Consider the following 14,049-nt stretch of genomic DNA (forward strand, 5'->3'; position numbering starts at 1 on the left):
GCGAGGGTCGTCGTTGAGATGCAGATTGCTAAAGAGAACGCTTAGGTTCTCCATAGCAGCTATGACGATGCTAGGGGGCACCTCGTCATCGAAATCTTCATCTGAATCCGCATGGCGGACGGGGACTTCGGTCATCATTGGTGTCCCCTCATCAAAAGCGGGATCCATGGGCATCCAGATCGATCCGAACGCGATCCATCCGACGGTGTAGGTGCGGGGCCCCGCCCAACACGTAAAGCCAGCCGATGCCGCGATCGGCCCCATGGTGGGCGCCAAATGTAGGTGAATACTCACAACATATGCCATAGGTAGGCTAAAGTCGGTGAGAACTGAAGGGACTTAAAGTGCGTTATATCGACTAGAGGGGGGTGAATAGGAGATTTTTAGAATTTCATCACTAAGGAAATTCCTTTTGAGGAAATTCCTCACTGATGACTAACTTACAGCGGAAACAGTAAAGGATCAGGAGTGCAAAGTTTTCACTACAACAGTTTTTCAGTATGAGGAATGTGAAAACAGATTGCACAGTAAGCAGGCACGCAGAAAACAGATGAGGATTAACTAGTGTGAAGAATTTGGGGTTGAGGAATTTCAGAGAAAGTCTTCAGCAAAATTCTTCAAACAGTGACAGTGGAAATCATCAACATATAATCTGAGGAATATAAAGAGTTGAGGAATTAGAACCCGTTTCACTGCGAAGACAGTAGTTGATGACCCAGTTCCAACTGCTGTGACAGTTGTACATCTGGATTGGAGCGGCTTGGTATTGAAACCAAAAGACACACAGTCCCGGGACACACAGTCCCTACCGTATTCTCCTTGGTCTAAGAACACATAGTCCTCGCCCAACACTCGTGGTAAGTCTTCAGGGCAGACTTCCAAACCCTCACAAACTTGGTCACCCGGCGATCCACAATTCACTGCTGGATTGCTCTAGTCCATGACGCCTAACCGTCTGGAGGATGCACAGTCCTCAAAGATAAAAGGCTTCAGTCCCACACATCAACAACTTCTTCAGTGATGCTCAATCACTTGGTTCTGGGTTTGTGGTTTGGTGTTTGGGGTATTTCCTCACTAATGAATTACTCTCGAAGACTTTGAGGAATTTGGATTGCTCTTATGAGAAGTGTCAGTTTCTAACAGAGTAGCATACCAGCTAATGGTTGTGGGGGCGGCTATTTATAGCCTGGGAGCATCCCGACATGATTTGACACTAATGCCCTTAAATAATATGACCGTTGGTGTGGATAAGACCAATGATGTGGCGTGGCTATCGAAACGGTCGGAACCCTCAACTGTGAGAGTCCTCATGTCACTCATATTCCTCACTTGAGGCTTTTGGTAGGATTAGGCTTGGGTTGAGCATCATGAGGAAATTCATTTCAAAGTGTAACTTCGACCCCCTTTAACAGTACGGTGTTCCTATTACTCAAGTGTGAAGAAAACAAAACAGAAAGAGTAAATCTTCATGCTTCAAAGTCTTCAAAATGATTTTCTTCGGGACACACCGAATTCCTCAATTTCAATATCTTAATGAGGAATATCAATTTCATCGCAGATTCTTCACGATTCAATTCTTCAGCTTCAGACCAATTTCTGCAACCGAAGATATACATTTTTAGGGGTCGATATTCATCAAATATTTCAAACTCCTGAGTGACTTATAGATCATGTGTACACTCATGAACACATTAGATACTTAACCTATAAGTCTCAAAACAACCAAAATCACTAAGGGGCACTAGATGCACTTACAATCTCCCCCTTTTTGGTGGTTGATGACAATTAGGTTAAGTCTTCAACAGGGATAAAAATATGAAGTGTAAATACTCATTTGAGCAATTTGAAATCAAGATTCAGAGATACTCCCCTGAAGATGTGCATATCTTGAGGATTTTGCTTTTCACAGCAGATGCACATTGATGATTTATATCATGGAGATCTCCCCCTAAGTCTTGTAAATCATGCATACATATGACATATAGTATGAAGAAATTGAGGATGCATGATGACAAATGGTATCTGACGAATTTCAACATGCGTGCATTAAAAACTTGAGGAATAAGCATGCGAAGAAAAATGTTCAAAAGCGTCAGAGTACCATCGGGCTTAAGTTACAACTCATTACATAAACACTTCAGAAGAGCCAAGAGTTTGTAACTTAAATATAGTTCATAAGCCTCAAAATATCCCACTTGAAGACTAAATCTCAAGTTTCTCCCCCTTTTTCATCAAGTGAAAAAAGGGACAAACTCAGGACTAACGCCCGTGAAGACTTCACTTCTTGGCAGTTGATGAAGACGCGTGAGGATTCTTGGGAGTAGTCTTCTTCCTTGGACCAATGGCAGTGTCTTGTTGTTCTTCATCAGATTCAGCAGCGCGGAATGAAGAAAAAGAACTGTCTTCAAGGTCTAGAACTGGAATTTGCCTGAACTTCTTCTTGGGTGGCCACAACCAGTCAAAGTCTCGCTGAAACTCCAATTCTTCAAGTTCTGTCGGAGTCTTCAGATGAGCAAGTGTAGCCCAGGTGCGATCAAAAACCTCATGAAGATAGTGATGGTTAAGCTTCACAGAATTCTGTGTTTCAGTGAGGGTTTTCACAATGGCGTCGAACTGGCGTTTGACCCACTTGTGATTCCGATCCACCTTCTGGTGAAGACTAAGGAGAAGCTCTCTGGTATTCAACACGCGAGGAGCAACAGGGCTTGGACGATGAGTCTCGGTATCATCCCATGAAGAATATGGATCAGGCTCTCTAAACTGGCCATCAAGGGCCCTACTGCCTTCATCAATAACAGACTTGTCTTTTCCTTCAACAGGCTCGAAAGTCTTCTTGTTGACCCTGATAGGAGGCATGTAACCAACATGGTTGTTGCAATCAGCGTGAAAGTTGATGCCTGTCCTTTTCCTGATGAATCTCATGATCCATGGAGCATAGATCTTGTGGTCAAAAGGACACATTGCATTGTCGGCCAAAGTCCTCAAGAAGAAATCATGGATGTTGATAGGAATACCATGAATGATGTTGAAGAGTATATTCTTCTTGAGGCCTACAACATCTTCATCATCGTGTCCCTTGATTGGTGCAAGGACGCTGCAGAGGATTCTTTAAACAGATCTTGGTTCATATTTGAGCTCATGGACGAGCAAGGTTTTTCTCGGTGGTTGCCCCTTAGACAAAGGCTTCATGAGGACTTCCATCAGCCCGTTGGGCAGCTCACGTTCATCATAAAGCTTCACGGCTTGTTCTGAAGGAATTGATACTGGCAGCTCACGCAAAAGCTCAATGGTAGGATCCTTGTGGTGTGTTGTTTGCTTCCTCCAGTCAAACACCCAAGTGTTGATATCTGCTGGATCCCCAGATATGTGAAGAGTGGCATAAAATTGAAGAATAAGCTCACTGTTCCAATCATAGATATCAGAGCACATGGGGAGAAGACGAGCTTCATGAAGGACGTTGAGGACTGGAGCTAGGCATGGTATTGCTTGAAGCTCAACATGAGGAATATGCCTGTGCTGGAAAATCTTGTTTCTTCCACACAACACAGAGGCATAGTAATTGAGGTGTGTCCTCGTCCAAAACTTCAAATGCCTGATTTGAGGTTTGTCATAGGGAATTTCTCCAATGAAGTACATGCGTTCTTGAAAGAAGTTCTCCTTTTGAAACTTTGGTCGCTTGGAGAACGGCTGACACTGCCATGGCTGAATATTTTGCTGTTGAACTTGAGGGGATACAACAATTGCAGACTCTCGGTTGAGCACGACGAATGCATTATCTTGATCTGGTGCATTTTCCTCAGCATGGTCCTCAGGGTGAGGAATTTCATCAACGTGAGCATCAGGCTGAGGAGCATGATCTTGTTGAGCATCAGGCTGAGGAATGTGATCTGGCTCAGCCTTAGGCTGAGGAATGTCGTCAACTGGAGCATCCTGTTGAGGGTTTTGCTCCGGAGGAGGAATGGGTTCACCCCGAGCCTCAGTTTGAGGATCTTGCTGAGGAGTTGGGTCAGCCTGATCCTCAGGTTGAGGATTTTGCTCAGGACTTTGAATTTCGTCAGCTTGAGGATTTTTTCTTTGTTCTTCCTCAGCTTGCTTGGTGACAGAGCCAGAATCATCCGCTGGTGCAGCTGATCCTTGTGCAGTTTCTTCATGAGGAATGGAGGGCTGAGGACTGTCGTCAATGCGAATTTCTTCATTAGTATGTTCCTGAGATGCAGCATCCTTCATTTCCTCATCTGACCCTTTCTCCTGGTCTTCAAAGGTGACCATTTCATAAGAGGGAGAGATGTTAAGAGGCACATGGTCTAGTCGAACATTTTCTTCAAGTGCCTTGAGGCGCTTGGCCTCAGTGTGTTCTTCTGCTGAAGAAGCCTTTCTCTTCTTAGCTTCCATTTCAGTAACCCTTGTTTTCTTCACGTCTGATGCAGACGGAGTCATCTTCTTCACCTTTGCAGCTTTTGGTGAAGCTGTTTTCTCAGCAGATTCATCAGCTGGCTTTGAGGAACCAGCTGGAGTAGAGTCATCAGCTGGCTTTGAAGCAGCAGCTGGAGCAGAGTCATCAGCTAGCTTTGAAACAGCAGCTGGATCAGGGGCAGTCTCACAAGCTGTAGCAGATTCATCAGCTGGATTTTCCGTGGTGATTTCTTCAATTCCCGGTTCATCCACACGGCTTTTGAAAGTGTGTTATATCGACTAGAGGGGGGTGAATAGGAGATTTTTAGAATTTCATCACTCAGGAAATTCTTTTTGAGGAAATTCCTCACTGATGACTAACTTACAACGGAAACAGTAAAGGATCAGACGTGCAAACGTTCACAACAGCAGTATTTCAGAGTGAAGAATGTGAAAACAGATTGCACAGTAAGCAGGCACGCAGAATACAAATGATGATTAACTATGGTGAAGAATTTGGGGTTGAGAAATTCAGAGAAAGTCTTCAGCAAATTCTTCAAACAGTCACAGTGAAAGTCATCAACACACAATACAAGAAAAGTAAAGAGTTGAGGAATAAGAACCCGTTTCTCAGTGAAGACTGTTGTTGATGACCCAGTTCCAACTGTTGTGACAGTTGTACATCTGGTTTGGAGCGGCTTGGTATTGAAACCAAAGGACACCCAGTCCCGGGACACACAGTCCCTACCGTATTCTCCTTGAGCTAAGGACACACAGTCCTTGCCCAACACTCGTGGTAAGTCTTCAGGGCAGACTTCCAAACCCTCACAAACTAGGTCACCCGGCGATCCACAATTGACTGCTGGAAAGCTCTAGACCATGACGCCTAACCGTCTGGAGGATGCACAGTCCTCAAAGGTAAAAGGCTTCAGTCCCACACAGGAACAACTTCTTCAGTGATGCTCAATCACTAGGTTTGGTTTGTGGTTTCGGTGTATGGGGTATTTCCTCACTGATGAATTACTCTCGAAAGCTTTCAGGAATTTGGGTTTATCTTCTGACAAGTGTCAGTTTCTAACGGAGCAGCCAACCAACTAGTGGTTGTGGGGGTGGCTATTTATAGCCTGGGAGCATCCCGATATGATTTGACACTAATGCCCTTAAATAATATGACCGTTGGAGTGGATAAGACCAGTGACTTGGCGTGGTTATCGAAACGGTCGGGACCCTCAACTGTGAGAGTCCTCATGTCACTCATATTCCTCACTTGAGGCTTTTGGTAGGATTAGGCTTGGGTTGAGCATCATGAGGAAATCCATTCCATAGTGTTACTTTGACCCCCTTTAACAGTACGGTGTTCCTATTTATCAAATGTGAAGAAAGTAAAACAGAAAACGTAAATCTTCATGCTTCAATTTCTTCAGAATGATTTTCTTCAGGAACCACCGGTCTTCTCAATATGAGTATCTTCATGAGGAATATCAATTTCATCGCACATTCCTGGCGATTCATTTCTTCAGCTTCAGACCAGTTTCTTCAACTGAAGATATACATTTTTAGGGGTCGATATTCTTCAAATATCTCAAACTCCTCAATGACTTATAGATCCTGTGTATACTCATAAACACATTAGATACTTAACCTATAAGTCTTCAAACCACCAAAATCACTAAGGGGCACTAGATGCACTTACAATCTCCCCCTTTTTGGTGGTTGATGACAATTAGGTTAAGTCTTCAACATGGATCAAAAATATGAAGTGTAAATACTCATTTGAGGAATTTGGAAACAAGATTCAGAGAGACTCCCCCTGAAGATGTGCATACCTTGAGGATTTTGCTTTTATAGCAAATGCACATTGATGATTTATATCATGGAGATCTCCCCCTGAGTCTTGTAAAGCATGCATACATATAACATATCATATGAAGAAAATGAAGATGCATGATGGCAAATGGTATCTGACGAATTCCAGCATGCGTGCATTAAAACTTGAGGAATAAGCATGCGAAGAAAAACGTTCAAAAGCGTCAGAGTACCATTGGGCTTAAGTTACAACTCATTACATAAAAACTTCAGAAGAGCCAAGAGTTTGTAACTTAAATATGTTCGTAAGCCCCAAAAATATCCCGCTTGAAGACTAACTCTCGAGTTTCTCCCCCTTTGTCATCAAGTGACAAAAAGGGACAAACTGAGGACTAACGCCCGTGAAGACTTCATTTCTTGGCGGTTGATGAAGAGCCGTGACGCTTCTTGGGGGTAGTCTTCTTCCTTGGGCCGGTTGCTGTGTCGAGTTGTTCCTCATCAGATTCAGCAGTGCGGACTGAAGAAAAGGAGCTGTCTTCAAGGTCTGGCACTGGAATGGGCCTGAACTTTCTCTTGGGAGGCCACGACCAGTCAAAGGCTTGCTCAAAGTTCATTTCTTCAAGCTCAGTCTGGGTCTTCAGATGTGCAAGTGTAGCCCAGGTGCGATCGAAAACCTCATGCATATAGTGATGATTAAGCTTCACAGTGTTCTGAGTTTCACTGAGGGTTTTCACAATGGCACCAAACTGGCGTTTGACCCATTTGTGGTTGTGATCCACCTTCTGGTGAAGACTGAGGAGGAGCTCTCTGGTGTTCAGCACGCGAGGAGGAACTGGGCTTGCTGGACGAGTCTCAGTATCGTCCCATGAGGAATAAGCTTCTGGCTCTTTGAACTGGCCATCAAGGGGCCTGCTGCCTTCTTCAGTCATAGATTTTCCATTTCCTTCAATGGGCTTGAAAGTCTTCTTGTTGACCCGGATAGGAGGCATATAACCAACATGGATTTGGAAATCAGCTGTGTTCTGCTCCAGTTTCTTTCCTCCCTTTTGTTTTCTCTCTTCCTCCATTTTCTTTAGTTGAGGACTTTGCTGATGATTTTGAACTCTTGAGGATTCTGAAGATCCTTGAAGAGTTTCTTCCAGAAATGCTCCAAATGAGTTAATGTGATGAGAACCGAGAGATTCATCAGCTAACATGTGTGTACCTGTGAACAGAGTATGGTTGCGAGGAATTTGGAGAGGTCATATGCGTTCTCAGATTTGAAGAAAATGAAAAAGTTTGACAGTTTGAGGAATATAACCAGTGGTTGAGGAATTTGCCTAAGCATACTGTTCTTGGGTTCCAGAGTTGTACAGATCCGAAAATTCGCACAATTGAGGAATCTCGTAAAAATCTTAGATGCTTAGCTAGTTCATCAATGATTGTGGTGATAGGTAGTGTTTGAGGAATCATGTGCGCATCGTATCTTGAGGAAAAAGAGATTTCACATAGAAGATGTAAAATTTCAGATCTAATCTGCTGTAAAAATGGGATATATTTGCCATGGAAGGTGCCTACGAAGAACACAGAAAGTAGTGTTGGAGAGGTTCTTCGTTCGAGTGTCCAATGCACCCTAAATTGGCGGCAGAGGACGTCTACGGCGGCGGCGGACGAAGATGGTCCGACTCCGGCGTGATTCTAGCGACGAAAAGGTCGAGGCAGTGAAGCTCTTCCTCACCGGCGACAAGACTACCAATGGTGGCGCTAGGGTTCGGTGGAGTGTGCTGTGGCAGGAGAGCTATGAGGCAAAGAAGAGGATACCGAGGGGGATAAGGACATATTTATAGCCCAAAAGTTACTGTTTGGCGCGAAAGTTTCGGACCGAATAGCCCCTGCCTCTACGTCTCCGCAGGACACGTGTAGCTCCCGTACAATGCGTGGAGATAGTGGAGATCGTGGTTATCCGATCGTGGGAAGAGGGGGTTCAGTTACTGTGCCTTTAAAGAAAACAATTTTTGAAGATTTGAGGATTTTCGTTACAAAATCATCAGCTGACAAGGATGTTGTGAGGATTTTGAACAAAGTTTCAAATAGAACGCATATGAAGAATTGACTAGATTGGATAAGTATAGCATAGAGGGAAAGTAGGGTCCGATCACATTCACTTAGCAGAAACATCAACTTGAAGAAATAGCAATAAGTGAATGTTGTTGAGGACTAGAAATCTAAGTCTACCTAGTCAAATGAAAGTCATCAAGTGTTTTTGAAGGTTTTGTAATAGATCATCACAATGAAGAACAACTGTTTTGAAGAAGAATGCATTGTGAGGAAATTGATCAGTTGAAGAAAATCAACTTGAGGAATTTCACATTGGGCGGTAGCGTTACCCACCATATAAGAATGTTGATTACAGACGCCGCGTACAATTGTTGTAGGGCCCTGAGAATCAATTTCTTCGTTAATTTCTTCACATTCAGAGTGACATTCTTCATCAGTTGAAGAAAATTGTTTCATCATGTGTTGCACATCTAAGTCATCAACTTTGCATAAGTGTTAGGATGTGTGCATGTTTTTAAAAAACATTTGAAGACTCTAAGATATTTAGCTCACACCGCAACTTGCAAAACCTTTTCTCATCCAAGGGCTTAGTGAAGATATCTGCCAATTGATCATCTGTCTTCACATGGTCGATGAGGATATTGCCCTTGAGGACATGGTCCCGAAGAAAATGATGACGAATCTGGATGTGCTTGGTCTTCGAGTGCTGTACCGGGTTGTATGCAATCTTGATAACACTCTCATTGTCATAGTAGAGAGGTACATTCTTCATGTTGATGTCGTAGTCCTTGAGGGTTTGCTTCATCCATAGCAATTGAGCACAGCAAGAACCAGCAGCAATGTACTCAGCTTCGGCAGTGGAGAGTGATACACAGTTCTGCTTCTTTGAGGACCAGCAAACTAGTGATCTTCCGAGGAAATGGCATGTGCCAGATGTTGACTTGCGATCCACACGGTCACCAGCATAGTCAGAATCAGAATACCGTACCAGATGAAGATTGGAGCCCTTGGGATACCATAATCCTAGTGTTGGTGTGTGAGCTAAGTATCGAAGAATATGTTTCACAACCTTATGGTGTGATTCCTTCGGTTTTGCTTGAAAACGTGCACACATGCAAACACTAACCATTATATCTGGCCTAGATGCACATAGATACAATAAGGAGCCAATCATAGAACGGTATACCCGCTGATCGAAATCATTACCATTTTCATCAGTGCCAAGGTGGCCGTTGGTAGGCATCGGAGTCTTGGCACCTTTGCATTCGTGCATGTCGAATTTCCTCAGAACATCCTTGAGGTATTTCTCCTGTGATATGAAGATTCCATTGCTTTGTTGACGAATTTGAAGGCCTATGAAGAATTTCAGCTCCCCCATCATGGACATCTGATATTCTTCACTCATAATGTAGGCAAATTCATCACTGTATCTTTTGTCAGTACAGCCAAATATAATATCATCGACATATGTTTGACACACAAATAGCTCATTATCGTAGGATTTAGTTAAAAGAGTTGGATCGAGTGAACCAGGTTTGAAGCCTTTCTTCATGAGGAATTCCTTCAATGTATCATACGATGCCCGAGGGGCTTGCTTGAGACCATACAGAGCCTTTTTGAGTCTGAAGACTTTGTCTGGATTCTTTGGATCCTCAAAACCTGGGGGCTGAGCAATATATACTTCTTCCTCAAGCTTACCATTGAGGAATGCACTTTTCACATCCATTTGATATAAGGTGATGTTATGATGATTAGCATAAGCAAGTAGTATTCGAATAGCTGCAAGTCTAGCAACAGGTGCAAAAGTTTCATCGAAATCTATTCCTTCAACCCGGGTGTAGCCTTGGGCTACAAGTCGTGCCTTGTTCCTCACCACTTGACCGTCCTCATCTTGCTTGTTTCGGAAAATCCACTTGGTGCCGATGATGTTGTGCTTGCGAGGATCTGGTCGTTTCACGAGCTCCCATACATCATTCTGCTTGAATTGAAGAAGTTCGTCTTGCATAGCTTGGATCCACTCCGGTTCCAGAAAAGCCTCAGCAACTTTTGAGGGTTCTGTGATGGATACAAAGGAAAAATGCCCACAAAAGTTAACCAAGTGTGAAGCTTTTGAGCGAGTGAGAAGACCTGGCGCGTTGATGTCGTTGAGGATTTTGTCAAGTTCTACTTCGTTTGCAATCCTCGGATGAGCTGGTTGAGGATTTTGTCTGGGCTGAGGAAGTGGTGTTGTTGCAATTTCCCCAGGAGCATCTTCTTGGTTTTTATCAGCGACGGGGATCGTTTCTTCACCAATTTCCTCAGTTGGGACAATGTCTTCAGTAGGCTTAAGCTTTATCGCCTCCTCAGGAGATATCTTATCTGGATCAGAAGGCAATTGCTCTTTTTGCGAGCCATTAGTTTCATCGAACCGCACATCTACGGTCTCAAAAACTTTGTTGTGATAGTTGTTGAAGACTCTGTAAGTGTGTGAGTCCTTTCCATAACCGAGCATAAAACCTTCATGTGCTTTAGGTGCAATTTTGAGCTATGGTGAGGATCTCTAATCCAGCATTTTGCACCGAAGACTTTGAAATAACTTACATTGGGTTTCTTGTCAGTGAGGAGTTCATATGAGGTTTTCTTGAGGAATTGGTCAAGATATACCCTGTTGATGATATGACATGCAGTGTTGATTGCTTCAGGCCAGAAGCGACGAGGAGTCTGATATTCTTCAAGCATAGTTCTTGCCATTTTAACCAGAGTCTTGTTCTTCCTTTCGACGACACCATTCTGCTGAGGAGTATAAGGAGCAGACAATTCGTGAGTAATACCAAGTTCATCAAGATAATCATCAAGACCAGTGTTTTTAACTCGGTTCCATTATCACTCCTATTTGATGCCAAAGTTCGTCGAGGCCCTTGAAGAAAATCGTTTGAAGATTTCCTACACTTCAGTTTTATACACTATGATATGCACCCAAGTATATCTGGAATAATCATCAACTATGACGAAGCCATATAAAGATGTTGAATTGGTTAGTGTGGTATAGTGAGTAGGTCCAAATAAATCCATATGAAGCAATTCGAATGGACGTGTTGTGGTCATGATGGTTTTAGAGGGATGCTTGGATCTGGTCATTTTCCCAGATTCACAAGCACCGCAGAGATGATCCTTGAGGAATTTGACTGATTCGATGCCGATGACATGCTTCTTCTTTGCAAGCGTGTGAAAATTCCTCATGCCTGCATGACCTAGTCTTCGGTGCCACAACCATCCTTCTAAGGTTTTCGCTAGTAAGCAAGTGGCTGGTTGAGGACCTGTAGAGAAATCAACAATGTACAAATCCCCTCTTCTTACACCTTCGAAGACTTTGGATCTGTCAGATCCCATGATGACTACACATCTATATCTACCAAAAATAACAATCATATCAAGATCACAAAGCATCGAGACTGACATGAGGTTAAAACCAAGGGATTCAACAAGCATCACTTTGTCCATATGCCTATCCTTGGAAATAGCTACTTTGCCAAGTCCCAATACCTTGCTTTTACCTTTGTCAGCATATGTTATTTGCTTCAGAGGTGATGGAGTTAGTGGCATATTCATCAGTAAGCTTTTATCACCAGTCATGTGATGTGTGCAGCCACTATCAAGAACCCACTCAGTATTCTTGGGTTTGTCATCCTGTAGATGAATTAGTACTGCTTACCATCTCATATGCTTCAGATTTGAAGAATATGATATTAATTTCGTCAGATCAGTAATTTCATCATAACAGAAATGTAAGGACGAGTGAAATATCTCTATTTCATCAATCATTAGCTTGCGTCCTATCAAGCATTTCCTCAGGTCTCGAGCAAATTCTTCAGATGATGATTTTCATCTAGAGACCTGTCCTGCAGAAGTGATTAGTTTGATTTCTTCACCACCCACATCTGAAGCCAATGCACTTCTCTTAGCAGTAGGGGGATTAAAGTACTCATATGAATATGCAGAGAACTGGTTTGAGGATTTATGAACATAATGATTTGAGGAGTAACGTTCATATTCGTATTCCTTGTAATTTCCCTGCATGTTAGACGCATAAGCACGGGTACGGCCATAGTTTTGACCAGTTGAGGATTTTGATCCTCTTGAAGACTTTGGTCCTCCTGAGGAATTTGATCTGGGTTCAGATTCTTCAGTGGTGGTGTCATGAGGACATTCACCTGAAGATTTTCAAGATAGCTTTTGGGAACCCAGATTTTCCTCAGAGGAGGGCCATTCCTGCACTTAGGTCCAACATATCGAGCAAATACTTCACCAGATTGATTTTTGAACAGTTTATAGTTGGAATCACGTGACTCATCCGAGGAATAGGATAGTTCACATGAAAAGCCAGTTAGATTAGATGGATCAAAAGGAGGCCCAGTAGCAGCAACCCATGAGGTTTTGGGGTACTGCTCAGGTTTCCAATAAGATCCATCAACATTTAATTTCCTCTCAAAGGCAATTCCTTCTTTCCTCGGGTTCCTGTTCAAAATCTGCTTTTTGAGCACATCACAAAGGGTTTGATGTCCTTTGAGGCTTTTGTACATGCCTGTCACGTACAATTCCTTCAACCCTGCATTTTCATCAGTAACATTTGTGTTTTCCTCAAGTGAGGAAATAGACACAACACGTGCAGTTGAAGAATTTGTAGCAATGGTAGCATTTGATGATTCCGGTGAGGAATTAGCAGTTTCGCGTTCAATGCATTTAAGACATGGAGGAATAAATTCAACTTGACTAGCGCTGATCTGTTGAGCTAGTAATGAATCATTTTCCATACGAAGATCCTCATGAGACATCCTCATCTTCTCAAGATCAAGCTTCCTTTGAAGAAATTCATAGGAAAGATTCTCATGATCAGTGAGGAGTGTATCATAACGTTCCTGAAGATTATCAAATCTAGACTGAAGACTTTTCATGTCATCAGTGAGGATTTGGGTAAGGTTCATTTCATCATTGAACAGATCATCACTTTTCTCTAGCAGTTTCTGAAGCTTTTCCAGAGCAGTTTGTTGTTTAGTGGCAATGATAGCAAGTTTACTGTAACTGGGTTTCTTATAATCATTAGGCTCATAGTCACTTGAATCAGAGGAGGCATTATTTGATACCTTTGATCCTTTTGCCATGAAACAATAGGTTGGAGCGATGTCATCAGCATAGTCATCAGTATGGATGGTGCAATCATTTTCTTGCTGACGAAAGTGGTTGCTAGTGCAAGACTAGCCTGTCCGGATTCTGAGTCTTCATCAGAACCCTCTTCTTCATCACATTCTTCTGATTCTGCCTCGGAGTACATTTCCTTGCCAATAAGTGCCTGAGCCTTTCTGAAACTAGTCTTCTTGTGCGATGAGGGCTTTGAAGATGAGGATTTTGAAGATTTCTTCTTCTTCTTCAAGTCATCAGAACTGTCATCCTTGTATTTCTTCTTCTTTGATTCCTTTCCCCAGCGGGGACAATCAGCAACGTAATGACCTGATTTCTTGCACTTGTGACAGGTTCGTTTCTTGTAGTCCTCAGATGCAGATTCTAATTTCCTCATATCTCTTCTTGATGATTTACCGAACTGGCCTCGTCGTGTAAATCTCTGGAATTTCCTCACAAGCATTGCAAGCTCCTGTCCAAATTCTTCAGGGTCACAACTGCTGTCATCTGTGTCTTCTTGTTCAGATGAGGAAATTGCTCTAGCTTTCAGTGCACGTGGTCTGGAATAGCTTTGTCCATATAGATCTCTCTTTTCTTCCAGCTGGAATTCATGAGTATTTAGCCTTCCAAGGATATCAGCTGGATCCAGCATCTTGTAGT

The sequence above is a fragment of the Hordeum vulgare genome, chromosome 5H, assembly GCF_904849725.1.
Source record: "Hordeum vulgare subsp. vulgare chromosome 5H, MorexV3_pseudomolecules_assembly, whole genome shotgun sequence".
In the NCBI taxonomy this organism is placed as follows: Eukaryota; Viridiplantae; Streptophyta; class Magnoliopsida; order Poales; family Poaceae; genus Hordeum; species Hordeum vulgare.